Source organism: Lytechinus pictus, chromosome 3 (genome assembly GCF_037042905.1).
Source record: "Lytechinus pictus isolate F3 Inbred chromosome 3, Lp3.0, whole genome shotgun sequence".
Lineage (NCBI taxonomy): Eukaryota > Metazoa > Echinodermata > Echinoidea > Temnopleuroida > Toxopneustidae > Lytechinus > Lytechinus pictus.
In genome coordinates, this window is record NC_087247.1 from 33,468,436 (window position 1) to 33,481,602 (window position 13,167).

Consider the following 13,167-nt stretch of genomic DNA (forward strand, 5'->3'; position numbering starts at 1 on the left):
GTCGTGCTATTGAGCTCTTTTCCTTTTTTTTTCTTTTCCCTTTTCTTCACTTTCTGATTTTCAATTTAGCTTTTGGCTCTACTTTCATTTCCCGTTTCTTTTTGCCCATTTCTCTCATTTCCCCGCCATTCTTTCCTGTGCCATTGATGATCATATCTTTATAATATATCCCTCTCTTGCTAATCATGCTAATGTAATAGTATTTCAGGATATTTGTACTTTCTCAAATGTTCTTTCGCTCCATTTCCCGCTTTCCTTCCATTGTCTCTATTTATGTTCTTTCTTTCTGTCACTTTATCTTCACTTTTTCCCTTTCCTCCTTTTCTTTCTTTCTTTCCCTTTCCCTTTCTCTCTTCCTCCCTTTTCTCTCTCTCTTTTTTTTTATTTTAATTTTCCCGGTGAAATCCACCAGGGGTTGGCAGCTTGCCCCCCCCCCCCGCGCCTTTCGCCACTGCGCAGTTGTGCTAGGCATATCCACGCCTCATACAAATATACCGTATGCATGGTATGGTGTTTGCATTCAACAAGTAAATGTCTCTGCGAGCAGTATCCCTATACGACTAAACTATTCGATTGTTTAGCTGTAGTTGTTTCGTTGATATACCGCACGACTCATGAAAGGAATACACGCAGCCTAGTAGACATTTTCTCTAATATTATGATATATGTTAATATGCATCATGATCAAACGCCAAAATTTAGAACGATGTTTGCTATGGATTCTTTTTCTACCAACCTTTGTATGTACTTTGAGTACAAAACGTCCGAATGTCGTAATTTTTTACGCTGATGATTTGGGCTATGGCGATATTGAGCCGTATGGACATCCAACTTCTTCTACGCCAAACCTTCGGCGACTAGCATCAGACGGATTGGTTCTAACACAATTTTACTCTGCTGCCGCAGTGTGTAGTCCATCAAGGTAGGTATAGTTTGACAATTCAACCTAAAACGTATTTATTTGAAGTTTTTCGAACGTGATAGACAAGGGTTAAACCAAACAATAACACACGCTCATTGTCCTTCATGATATATTATTGGTATAACGTTGTATTCGCCCGCGGGATATATGGACGATTTTATTTGTAAAATTAACTAAAATTTAGAATATTGTCAATACAGAACATTCAAAAGATTTTCTGCTGGGTTGCAACTTGATCTGGATAATATGAATGTTAATCTGTACTCGCATTATTTGTCATATGCCCACTGCAATTCTTGACAATATTTTAACAAAATGATGAAAATGATTTATTGAATGGAACTCTTGTTTCCGAGGTGACCTAGAGCTCCTACATTTTTTGTCATCACCGAAATCCCTTTCCCAATCGATAATATTCAATGTATATTCCTAACAGTCCTATTTGCAACTTTTTTTACCATAAACTCTCTTTATTGAATTAACCTATTACCCAAATTTCCTGCTAGGAAATAAACCTTGGTATAAACATTTGAAACGCCTGTCAAAAAAGAAACTGCAGTTGTATAAAATAATCGAAACTACCTTAAAAATCTTTCTGAGGGCCATAGAGATAGATATACGCAATTGTGAGATGTTTCTACGAAAGAAACAAAGAAAAAAATACTATAACCAGCTTTTTAAAGACACCAAAATGTAACTCGTCTAAAAACATGGAAATATTGAACATGTTGGGTAAAACTAGAAGATCAGATTATACTACTTTTGATAATAATGGAATCGCCCTTCAGGATGCAGAGGTTGCAGTTCAATTATTAATGTGGCTCCGCTTTCCATATAAGAAAACATGAGATCAACTGACTCTAATTATATTGCCTTCAAATAACCCAAGAACCCCTATTTGATATTTTTTTACTCCTATTCAACATTCTGCAATAACTGACATTACTAGCAAACTAGGTAATGGAATTTGTCCTGAATTTTATAGTTTAGATTTTCCATTGTAATAAAAAAAATAATCGTTATATGTATACCACTTTGTAAAATATTAATCTCAATGGTATCGAAAATCAAAGACAGCCAAAAATCGTACCCATTTACAAAAATGGACAAAATATAATGAATTCAGCAATTATCAACCGATCTCATTATTGCCCATGCATATTTTCTAAAATATTAGAATGATCTATTCATAACCGTATCTTAAATTTTATAAACAAACATAGCATAATTTATTTGAATCAATTTGGATTTAAACCGCAACATTCAACTTCACGTGAGCTTATTGAATTTATCCATAATGTATCCAGTGGTACTGTAGCACTGGATACATCATGGACAAATTCAATAAGGTGGCAAACTGGTGACAAACAAATACTATCTTATTTCGTTCGATTGTCACGAACATAAATTATTGTATAAGCTTCACTTCTATGGAATAAGGGAACAGCTTTGACGGGGCGCATACTAACTATCAACATAAACCTGAATCTAATATCTTAATCCATAGCGTTCCCCGAAGTATATATATATATATATATATATATATATATATATATATATATTAAGGAAGAGGGCCCTTTGCACAACGTGTATTGCAGCGCGTCATGTTCTACGTATAGGCGTAAATAATTCAAGCATTAACACTAGACGTAGCTTCCAAGTATCTCTTTTATTGCTAGCTTTCGGCCAGTAGGGCCTTCATCAGGCCTATAGTGCATTGAAACAAACAACATAGAACAAAACCATACAAATAAAATCGTAATAACAACAAAGTACATAATGTGTAACAAAGGGTACAGAACAGAAGGATTACACTAAGATAACAAAAAATAACAACAGAGGGGGTTGAGTACAGAACAAAAGGGTAACAGTAAGATAACAAAAATAACAGAGGGGGTAATGGCTTAAACGAGATGATGGAATACAATAGAAACGATCGGGAAACTTAAGTGTGTGGAAAGACAAGGTATTTACCGGCATTGAAATTAACTTTGGTTTCTGTTCATCTGGAGGAGTAGTAAGTCTTGTGTAGGAAATACTGTGAAAAATGAGGATAATGTTTCAAGTAAAATGACAACTCGTTTCAATATTGTTCTATATCTTGTATTTGAGTACATTACTATATTGATCTGTTTACATAGTATTCAAGTAACTGGTGATACAAGTTATAGTAAGAGCTTGACATAAAAAGGTACATTGTCATGCGCAGGGAAATATATACGTATAATTGATATTGATGTTTGAGCGGTAAGCAACATAATAAACATAATGAACAGAATAAACATACAGCCATAAGGAGCAAAATAAACATACAACCATAAGGAGCAAAGAAATCGTAATAATCAATCAAATAATCAGATATAATCAAGTGATCAAGATACTAAGCATACCAAACTGTATAGGGGTAAAGAGACGTAACTATAAAACTATATGAAGTGGCCTGTTGGGGCGGGTGAGACTGTAAATTAAACAATGAAATGGGTCGAAAAGGTATGTAAAGGGTTTAATAATTACCAAACATATTATGCATATATATATAAATATGTATATACAAGATCAGATATATTAAATACATAAGTGGTTACCTATAATTCCAGTTTCATGGAGAGTGTGTCGACTAGGTGTGCAGGTATGAGGTAAAGTGAGGTGAAGTGAATGTGTGTATGTGCGTGTGTGTGCGTGTGTGGGGGCATGCAATGGGTCATTGGTTCTAATTGTCAACATTGATTCCGTTTGGGGCGAGGGTGCGTAGAGTGGTGATCCAGTATGATTCTCGGTGTAAGATGATTGAGCGGTATTTCTATCTGTTCTATTGCCATGATTGAAACATCGTTTATAGATAGACTAGACCCATTCTGGAAAAAGAGGCCTATATAAACTTTAAGAAGCATTTGGGGGTAAAAGTTGGAAACCGGACTATTTCACACAATTCAAATATGCTGAATCTGATAAGATCGGTTCCCAAGCTAATTTCTCATGTTTTGACCACCTAATTTGCATAAACAAAATGGCTGCCAAATTGACAATTTAAAATATTATTTCGACAATGTTCTTTAATCATATCCGCTTTCACAGACATGAATACTGCAAAATCCTGCATACATACGTTTACCTTTCGGGAAAACGTGACATTTTTGTTTGCGGCTAATTAATTATGCAAATTTATGCATATTTTGGATCAATATGCTAAAATTTGATAATTTCAGCTCAAATGTTTATATTTTTGGTACAATTAGCATTTACATCATTATAAATAATTGTACGGCCCTTAGAATATAATATCACAGTGAATAATAATGTATTTTATTGTTTTTGAATTTCTTATGTATTTCTTTGTATTTTGTACCTTTTGTTTTGTACATGTTTTGTTATGGGATCTGTCAAATTATTGATTATCAATGGCAGAAATTAATTAGCTTCAATTATTTAATTATGTAATCACTTTTTTATTCGCATATATCCATGGGCATAAACAGATGCACCCACTCCCACACCCACATCTGCATACAAAGGTAAACTCCTGCACGGAGGGCCTTCCCATTTAAAAGCACACTGGTGGAGATCCAACGAATTTTATGAACCTATCTGTATTCAAGCGAATGTCACTATTAATTGCTTATATTTTTATTATAAAATGGTATCTTGAATTATGATATCAATCAATTCATTCATATTTACAATTTTAGATGATGAATTATCAAATTTGAATCATAACAGTACTGTAATTCTCAACTCCTAATAGTCAATCAGTTGCATTTAATATCCTTTGGAGTAGTTATGTTCCTGACCAACAGAATCTGATCACACATGTATGTATATATATTTAGTGTTTTTCTTCAGCTAAATGAAGTGAAAACCGTCTGCTGAAAATGAGATGTCCTGTGTTTTTCTCCATTACGCTCGTCAAATTGTCCCAATATTGAAAAAAAAATTCTCAGAACTGAACCCATATTATAATCCATCTAATTTCTCATTTTGCCTATCAATTAGACCGTTTTCCGTGTTTTAAAAGCCAAACTGTGATGTTCTAAAGTTCCACAATGAATAAGTCACTGCATATCCTTTTAATAACAATTTTTTATCATTGGACTTCATTAACGGATTACATGTGCATCTCCATAATATATCTTTTCCAATGCAGTACTGCACCTGTCCTATCAAGGATTGCCGCTTCATCCAACTTAGAGGCATCCAGCTTCCCCCAGCTTGATATACACCTTTACCTTCGGGGTGTTGAATGATCAATGTCAGTTATCATCGATTTGGTGTTCCATTGGATGGCTTGATTGATAGTGCAGCCTCATAAAAGTCATCTCTAATTGTTGAAATCAAACCAATTTAGTACAAGTATTCTGCGGAGGCAGTTCGGATCGAAGTCATCGTGTTTGTGTTCTTGAGATATGTCCGATTCTCATGTCACAGATCCATAGAGAAAACCTAAACTTTTGTCTTGAGAGAGAATCTGCTGTCTAACCAGATCTTGTTTCAGGTGTTAAAATGCTCGAAGTGCACCTTTTCAATACCGCAGTGAATTGTGTAATGTCTTCTAGGCCATTTATCGAACTTCTAATATTCACACATCTTCATATCTTCATAAGATAGACTATTTCAAATTGATAACGAAGATATCTTTCAGAGGATGGTGGGTTCCTGGCATGTTTGGCGTTCATGTAGGTGATTATTAATCCACTTATTATGATCGGTATTAAACCCAACAGCATCCAATAGCTTACCCAGCTCTGATAGGCTGCATGCGAGTCTGAGATATCACCATCAAAGTCTAGGTCGAGAATTTCTTCGATTGTAGAGCCAGGATTTCTCTTTCTATGAGGAAAGCAGTTGCCTAAGTTATGTTTGACTTGTCAACCGGTTTTGATACCAGTGAACATGTCATTCTCCTTGGGAGACTGACAGTCTGTTTGGGAATTGATGATTATGCACTCCAATGGCATGTTTCCTCTTACCTTGCCAACAGAGCTGTATGAAGCTGTATTCATCATTGGCATGCAGTCTCCTGTGACTAAGTCTGTCCTTTTCCCTTGTTCTTCAAACTGTACATCACTCCTCTTGGCTCTGTAATGTGACAACATGGTCTTGGTATACACTTCTATGCTGATGACATCCAGCTGTATACCTCACTTTTGATCCAAAAGGTAAATATACAGAGGTTCGTGCAGCTGCTGTTGTTGGTGCTGCCATTGAGGATTCGATGTTGGATGAATGTCAACTTCCTGGAGCTTAACAATAAAAAGCGAAGTATCTTGTTCTGTCATCTCCATATATGCGTAATTATTATGACTACAACTCCAGTCTTAATAGGTGAGGAAGCTATATATCTCCAGTATGCAAGGCTAGATCTCTTGGCGTAGTCTTTGATAGAACAATGAGCGTGAAGAAACACACATCACATGTCTGCCAATCTGCATATTACCTGCTCCACAGAATTGCTGAGATCAGACATTGTCTTACATGAGGTGGTGCAGAAAATATCATCCATGACCGGGTAACCTCTAGACTGGACTTCTGCAACTGTCTCCATGCTGATTTACCTTCAACAGGCATCTCTAGCACTTTTTAACCATAGAACACACTGTGAAAATTTGTTCTGCATTGGGCAGTGACTGGGCTGGAAACCTTGTTTTGCCCATGTTTTAACCATGGAGCTAATCTGTGTTTAGCCCCATGTTTTTATCATTTCCTCTTCTGTATTCGATATCGTTTGTCAAAGAATCTTCCAAGGCAAGGATCGGATAAAAGCTGTGGTTTTCAGTTATCACTTTGATGGTTGACTTGGGGAAAATGTATCGTTGCCAAATAAATAAATAAATCGGTAATGACCAAAAAACTAGTAAGTGATCCAGTAATACAGACCTTTTGCATTTATTACAAATTGTTCTTTGGTTAACTGCCATGATTGCAGTTCTGATGGAGCTGAATCAAAGATATAATTTTGCTACAAGGATAATAACAATGTACTGATACTTATATCCGATTGATAAACTACACTGCGTGAATCATACGTTTATTATTTGATCTGTTATAAAACATTTTAATATATCTATTTCAATAAATTTAAGTTCAGCATGATTACAGGTTTTCCAACTTCTAAACTCTTCTTTTCTTACGGGTTCATTGAATTTGGTAATTGTCATGATTATAGGATCAGCATCAATGTTTTTATATTGGGCATGTCTACTATACCTTGCAAGTATATTACTTTCTATATACAGGTGTGGGTGTGGGAGCATGTGTGTGTATTAGTTCCTGAGTACAATTAACAGTTGTGGCAAAAGAAGTTTATCAAATGATTCAATCATTGAAGCTTAATATTTTTCTGCCATTGATATTAGTTTTTTAAAGATCTCATATCAAACATATACAAAGCAAATGGCAGGAAATACAAGAACACAAAAGAAATATCAAAGAACAATAAAATACATATAAAAATTGACTTGAGTATTATATTTAAGGGCCAAACAATTATCATAATGATACAAATGTTATTTGTACCCAAAATAATAAACATTTTAGGTGTAATTATCAAATTATAGCATAATATTGCAAAATATGCAAACATTTGCATAATTAATTAGCCGCAAACAGAAATAACAAATTTTCCCAAATGGTACATGTTAAGTATGCAGGATTTTGCAGTATCCATATCGGTGAAAGCGAATATTATAAAAGAATATTGTAGAAATAAGATTATAAATTGTCAATTTGGCAGCCATTTTGTTTATGCAAATTAGGTGGTCAAAATATGAAAAATTGGCTTGGGAACCGGTCTTATCAGATTCAGCACATTCAAATTAGGTGAAATAGACCGGTTCCCAACTTTTACCCCAAAATGCTCCTTGAACTCATGTTCTCCCAATATTGGTCTTGTCTATAGAATGATCAGGGAGGTTAAAGTGGAGGACATAGGGGATGATTTTAGTGATGTGATTGGTGGTGCGGTTGTAGTTGCGGATTTCTGATCTGGTGTTGCTGAATCTGGTGTAGAGTGTGTTTTCTGTTTTGCCAACGTATTGTTTATGACATTTTTTGCATGGGATGAGGTATATGATCCATTCAGATTTGCAATACTAGAAGGGTGAATTTCTGATTGTGATGTGTAAGCATATATAAGAATTTCAGTTTGTGTGGGCGTAGGTGCGCGTTTATTGCTTTCATTTTATATTAAACGAAATTAATGTTGAATGTTTTTATTCTCCAATGCGACTCTCAATCGTGAATAAATTATTTTCAGTCAAACTATCCTTAAGCACAACCAGTTCACCTGTAAATGAAAACATTTATATACTTTACAAAAATATACCTGTTTAAAGAGGAGCACCAAGCTTCGACGGCAAGACAAGCTAAACGTAGCTCCCCCTTCAGTCAATCAAAGAACGGGTCGGCAAGAAAAAGAATTACAGAACGCAATCATTTCAATTTAGCCAAAATTTAAATGTATAATGATATAATACAACGTGTCTCGTTCAAAAATTTCATCTGAACACCTGCAATAAATCTTTAACAGAGTTACAACTTACATGTATATGTATAATCATACTGAGATTAAGTACCTGATAAAAATTCATTCTAGCCCCTCAAATTCATAGAAACTGAACGACGATCCTTCAAATTTTCCTTAATAATAATATATCCATCCTTGGCAGTTTCCGACCTCCACCTACCATGTTTCTTTAGTTAAAGGGGAATGAAACCTTTGGAACAAGTAGGCTTGTGTGGAAAGAGAAAAATCAAAGAATAAGAACAAAGAAAGTTTGAGAAAAATCGGACAAATAATGAGAAAGTTATGAGCATTTGAATATTGCAATCACTAATGCTATGGAGATCCTCCCATTGGCAATGCGACAAGGATGTGTGATGTCACATGTGAACAACTTTCCCTTTGATGGACTATAAAATATCCTCAAAATGTCTCTTTGCTTTTTCTTATGGTGATACAAACTCTCTATCCATGATGTATTCTTTAAAAATCGGTATTACATGCCCTCCTATTATAGAAAAAACATATTATGATCTACTGAAAGATGTGATAAAAGAGGCAATTTAAGTGAAATATATATTAAAGTAATGGGGAGAGTTTTTCACAAGTGACATCACACATCTTTGTCGCATTGCAAATTTGAGGATCTCCATAGCATCAGTGATCGCAATATTCAAATGCTCATAACTTTCTCATTATTTGTCCGATTTTTCTAAAACTTTCGTTGATCTGGTTCTTTGATTTTTCTGTTTTCACACAAGCTATCTTGTTCCAAAGGTTTCATTTTTCTTTAAATAACCTGTCCGGAACACCAAAATTTGCTGGTGCTGTGGTTCCACCACTTCGGAGACTATGCATGCCAAAGTAAGCCAGTCCGTAGTTCCTTTCTGCGCATGATCAAAATATTCTGCGCATGATCAGAGGAAGGTCATTTGTACTAAAGTGACATGAGGGTTTAAAATCTAATGAGATAAGCACCAACTTTGATGTCTTGATTATTCATATATTATTTTGAATTGTGGTTTTCATTTACATCCACAAAAAACAACAATGCGTCCACGAACGACTGGTATTTCACAGTTTGCCAAGTACATTGTACAACATGCTATATGATATGCATTCAAAGTAGGAATGCAACAAATACCTTCATAAAGTGTTCATTGGTGTGCTATTCTAGTCACCTGGTCTATTCAATTTCTTCATCCTGCTATGTAAGGCAAGCTTACGTAATATCTTGCTTTGAATCTGCCTATCATAATGAAAGAAATGAAAGGTCATTTGACCAAAATTTTCCATGAAGTAACCACGAACTGGTCTTTTCTGTGGATTCAACCCTTCACATTGCATTTCCTTAACCCCGGACTATCCATCTCTCAATAATTATAAACATCTTATATAAAACAACTGACCACCTCTTAACGTATAAGTATTACTAGATGTAGATGCCTGAAAATAAATTCTTCATCAGAGGTATCGTTAAGCGCGCTGCATCCAAATATTTCCTCAATGTCAATACTGGGCAGGTGGGGGAATTTGTAGCACGTATAAGAACCCATGCTCCTTGTCTGTAAATATCGGTTTACGTTTCATGATGAAAACGTTCACATGAGACAAATACAAGTCACGAGTCTAAGTCACATCTACGAATATGTATCATTTCATCTAATTGTAGAAAGCCTGCATGGGAAATGAAAATCATAGCACATAATCGAATGTCTATTATATAGACAGTTAATTGCCTCTGTTTAGTGTAATCTTTGTACCAGTTTCGTTCTCAAGTACATTGTAGTTTTTTGATAATGTGGAAAAAATTATCTGATCACTTTTGTGCCAGCCAAATATGTGTCATCTACTGATTCATAGACGCAGTGTGATGTAATATTAAGAGTAAATAGCATCAGATGAGGGCTTTATTGCTACATTCAAGTTTTTAGCAATCAAAATTGCATAAAAGGTGTACCGAGTAGGCCTACTTGCTATCTGTAATGTTACCAGAATGATCTGAAGATTCGGACACATCAAAGTCATCACTGTCAGTCTACACTGTCAAAATTGAAACCATGAGGTCATAATTAACAATAAATTGATTTATCTCTGAAGTCTTTTATTAGTTTGTGCCTTTCCTTTTGAAATTTTTGCAGCTTCTAAATTTTATTGAATGTGTAATCTACAACTATATTTTATCTCTCCTCATTTTATATACATCAGACAGCCACAATTTCAATCGTGTTAATTTCATGATTAACATCAATTAATTATACTAGTTAGCTTAATTAGGTATCCATTAAACTTATAAGTTCAAATTTGACCCACTTATGATTAGAGAATAAGCCAGTGAGCCGCCAAACTATTACATATTTAGGTATTGTGATGTTACATATTTAGTTTCTTAATGAAATAAAAATGTATGCTCCCCTCGTCTACCACCATGCAAAAATGGCTAATTGATGTTACATAATTGCTAATTACTGGTAAATGAAGTAATCTCAGGTATTTCTTTTTCTTTCAAGAAATTGGTATAAAGATTCCCTTTGATATGATACCAAATATACCCATCATGTAGCACAGTGGCGTAACTACGGGGGGGGCATGGGGGGGGCACGTGCCCCCCCAATCGGCTGGCCAAAAAAAAAAAAAAAAAAAAAAACGGGAGAAAGAGAAAGAGAGGGAGAAAGTGAGAGAAACGTAGTGGGAAGGAAGAACTTATTGTTAATTATGTTATATTATATTATAATTATGTTATGTTATATTACATTAAAATTAAAAAAAATCATAACTTTATGAAACATAATTTGCTCAGGGCCTATGTCTTCATTGTTCCTGATGCTCGCATTGTCTGTTTAACGAGATATATAATCCTGTTGTACTAAAACCTCCCGTTTTCAAGTCAATATACACCAAATATATTTCCTCGCACTTCGAATTATTATTGTTTTATGTAGTAAGATATCATTTTAAGGTCTTAATATAAAACATTTCCCGTCCGTGCTTACGTTCGCATTAGTGGATTAGTGAGATATGTCTGCTCTTCATGAATTCCTAAAATCAGTCCTTAAAATGACCCTTTTTCTGATCTGCATATCAAAAATTACAGCGTGCGCTCGCATCATTTGGTTAGTGAAATACGCATGGTCTACTTGAATTCCTACAAACAAGCCTTAGAATGCCCCTCTTCAGGTGTGAATTTCCTCATTTTTCTCCTCGCGCTTCGCGCTCGCAATATTTGACTATTGAGATGCGTATGATAATCATGACTACAATGACTACAAAAAGTATGTCTTTAGGTGTAATTCTAACAAAATCAGCATGCGCTTGGCACTCGCATTAGATGACTATGGTGAGATATGTGTATTCTTAATGGATTCTTAAAAAAAATAGTCCTTAAAATATCCATGTTTGGGGTCAATATATACAAAAATTTCAGCTCGCGCTTCGCGCTCGCTTCATTTGGTTAATGAAAATTCGTATGGTCTTCGTGAATTCCTACAAACAAGCCTTAAAATGTCCCTATTCAGGTCTGAATTTCCTAAATTTTCAGCTCGGGCTTCACGCTCGCAATATTTGATTAGTGAGATGCGCATGTTAATCATGATTACAATGACTACACGTGCTTTATGTGTTTGGATGCATATAATTCTAACAAAATCAGCAAGCGCTTGGCACTCGCATTAGATTACTATGGTGAGATATGTATACTCTTAATAGATTCCTAAAATATAGTCCTTAAAATGTCCGTTTGGGGTCAATATATACAAAAATTTCAGCTCGCGCTTCGCGCTCGCATTGTTTGTTTAGCGAGACAGGTACACATCATGATTACAAAAATTTGCTTATAATGTCCCTTTTACAAGTCTGAATATCAAAGATTTTCAGCTCGCGCTCGCATTATGTGATCAGTGACATACATATCCGTTTAATGACACTGTCCTTAAAATGTCTCTATTAGGTCAGCATACCTAGCAACTGAGCGCGCGAAGCGCGCTCACTAGGTGACTCAAAATTTTTGTTGGTGCCCCCCAATGCCGTGACCCACGGTACGCCACTGATGTAGCACATTTATTTCAAGTTTTATACCATTAATCATTTCTGTGCTTGTCGCGCAAATGTAACGATACCACCTATTTGCGGGCCCAACATAAACGCATGGCCTTATATATATATATATATATATATATATATATATGCATATATATTTAACTTTCTTAACAATTTATTTTCTAGTATTCTGTATTCTGTAATTTCAAGACTTGTTTCCAATTATCACCAATTTGCTCATATGGGCTCCACCGCCAGTGAAATTAACTAATTTGAGAAAGAATTTCATATTCATTCCTTATAGATATTTAAAATGAATATCCTTAATCATCACGTTTTCCAATTTTCATCACCACTACTTTGCTCTGCAGCATAAGTGGATCCTAGATATGCAGCTATCTGCCATGCGACCGTGATACAATTACAACATGTTGCATTCCAACAGTAGTCATTTGAATCGACCCTCCATCAAATGGGTAATTATTACAAACCAGCATTTATCCCAACAGTCTCTCGAAAACCATTAAGGCGTAGATATAACATTGGGCTTTGGAATTTCTTTGTCCTAAAAATAGATTTTTTATTTATTTCTAAATTGAACATAAATTCCTTGAGGATTATCTATTTTGCAGTATTCAGAAATTAAAGAACGAAAATCACGGAGAAAAGAATTGACCAGAAGGGTGCTGAGGGCCAGAAGGGGACAACCAAAGTC

At 35.1% G+C, this 13,167-nt stretch overlaps 1 long non-coding RNA gene across 1 annotated transcript; it reads left to right on the forward strand.

The window, feature by feature from the left end:
- The first annotated feature begins 518 nt into the window (after nucleotides 1–518).
- On the forward strand, nucleotides 519–7,009 carry LOC135153748 (uncharacterized). Its single transcript, XR_010293250.1, has 2 exons — nucleotides 519–922; nucleotides 5,064–7,009. It is a non-coding gene; the product is annotated as an uncharacterized LOC135153748 (long non-coding RNA).
- Nucleotides 7,010–13,167: the final 6,158 nt, after the last annotated feature.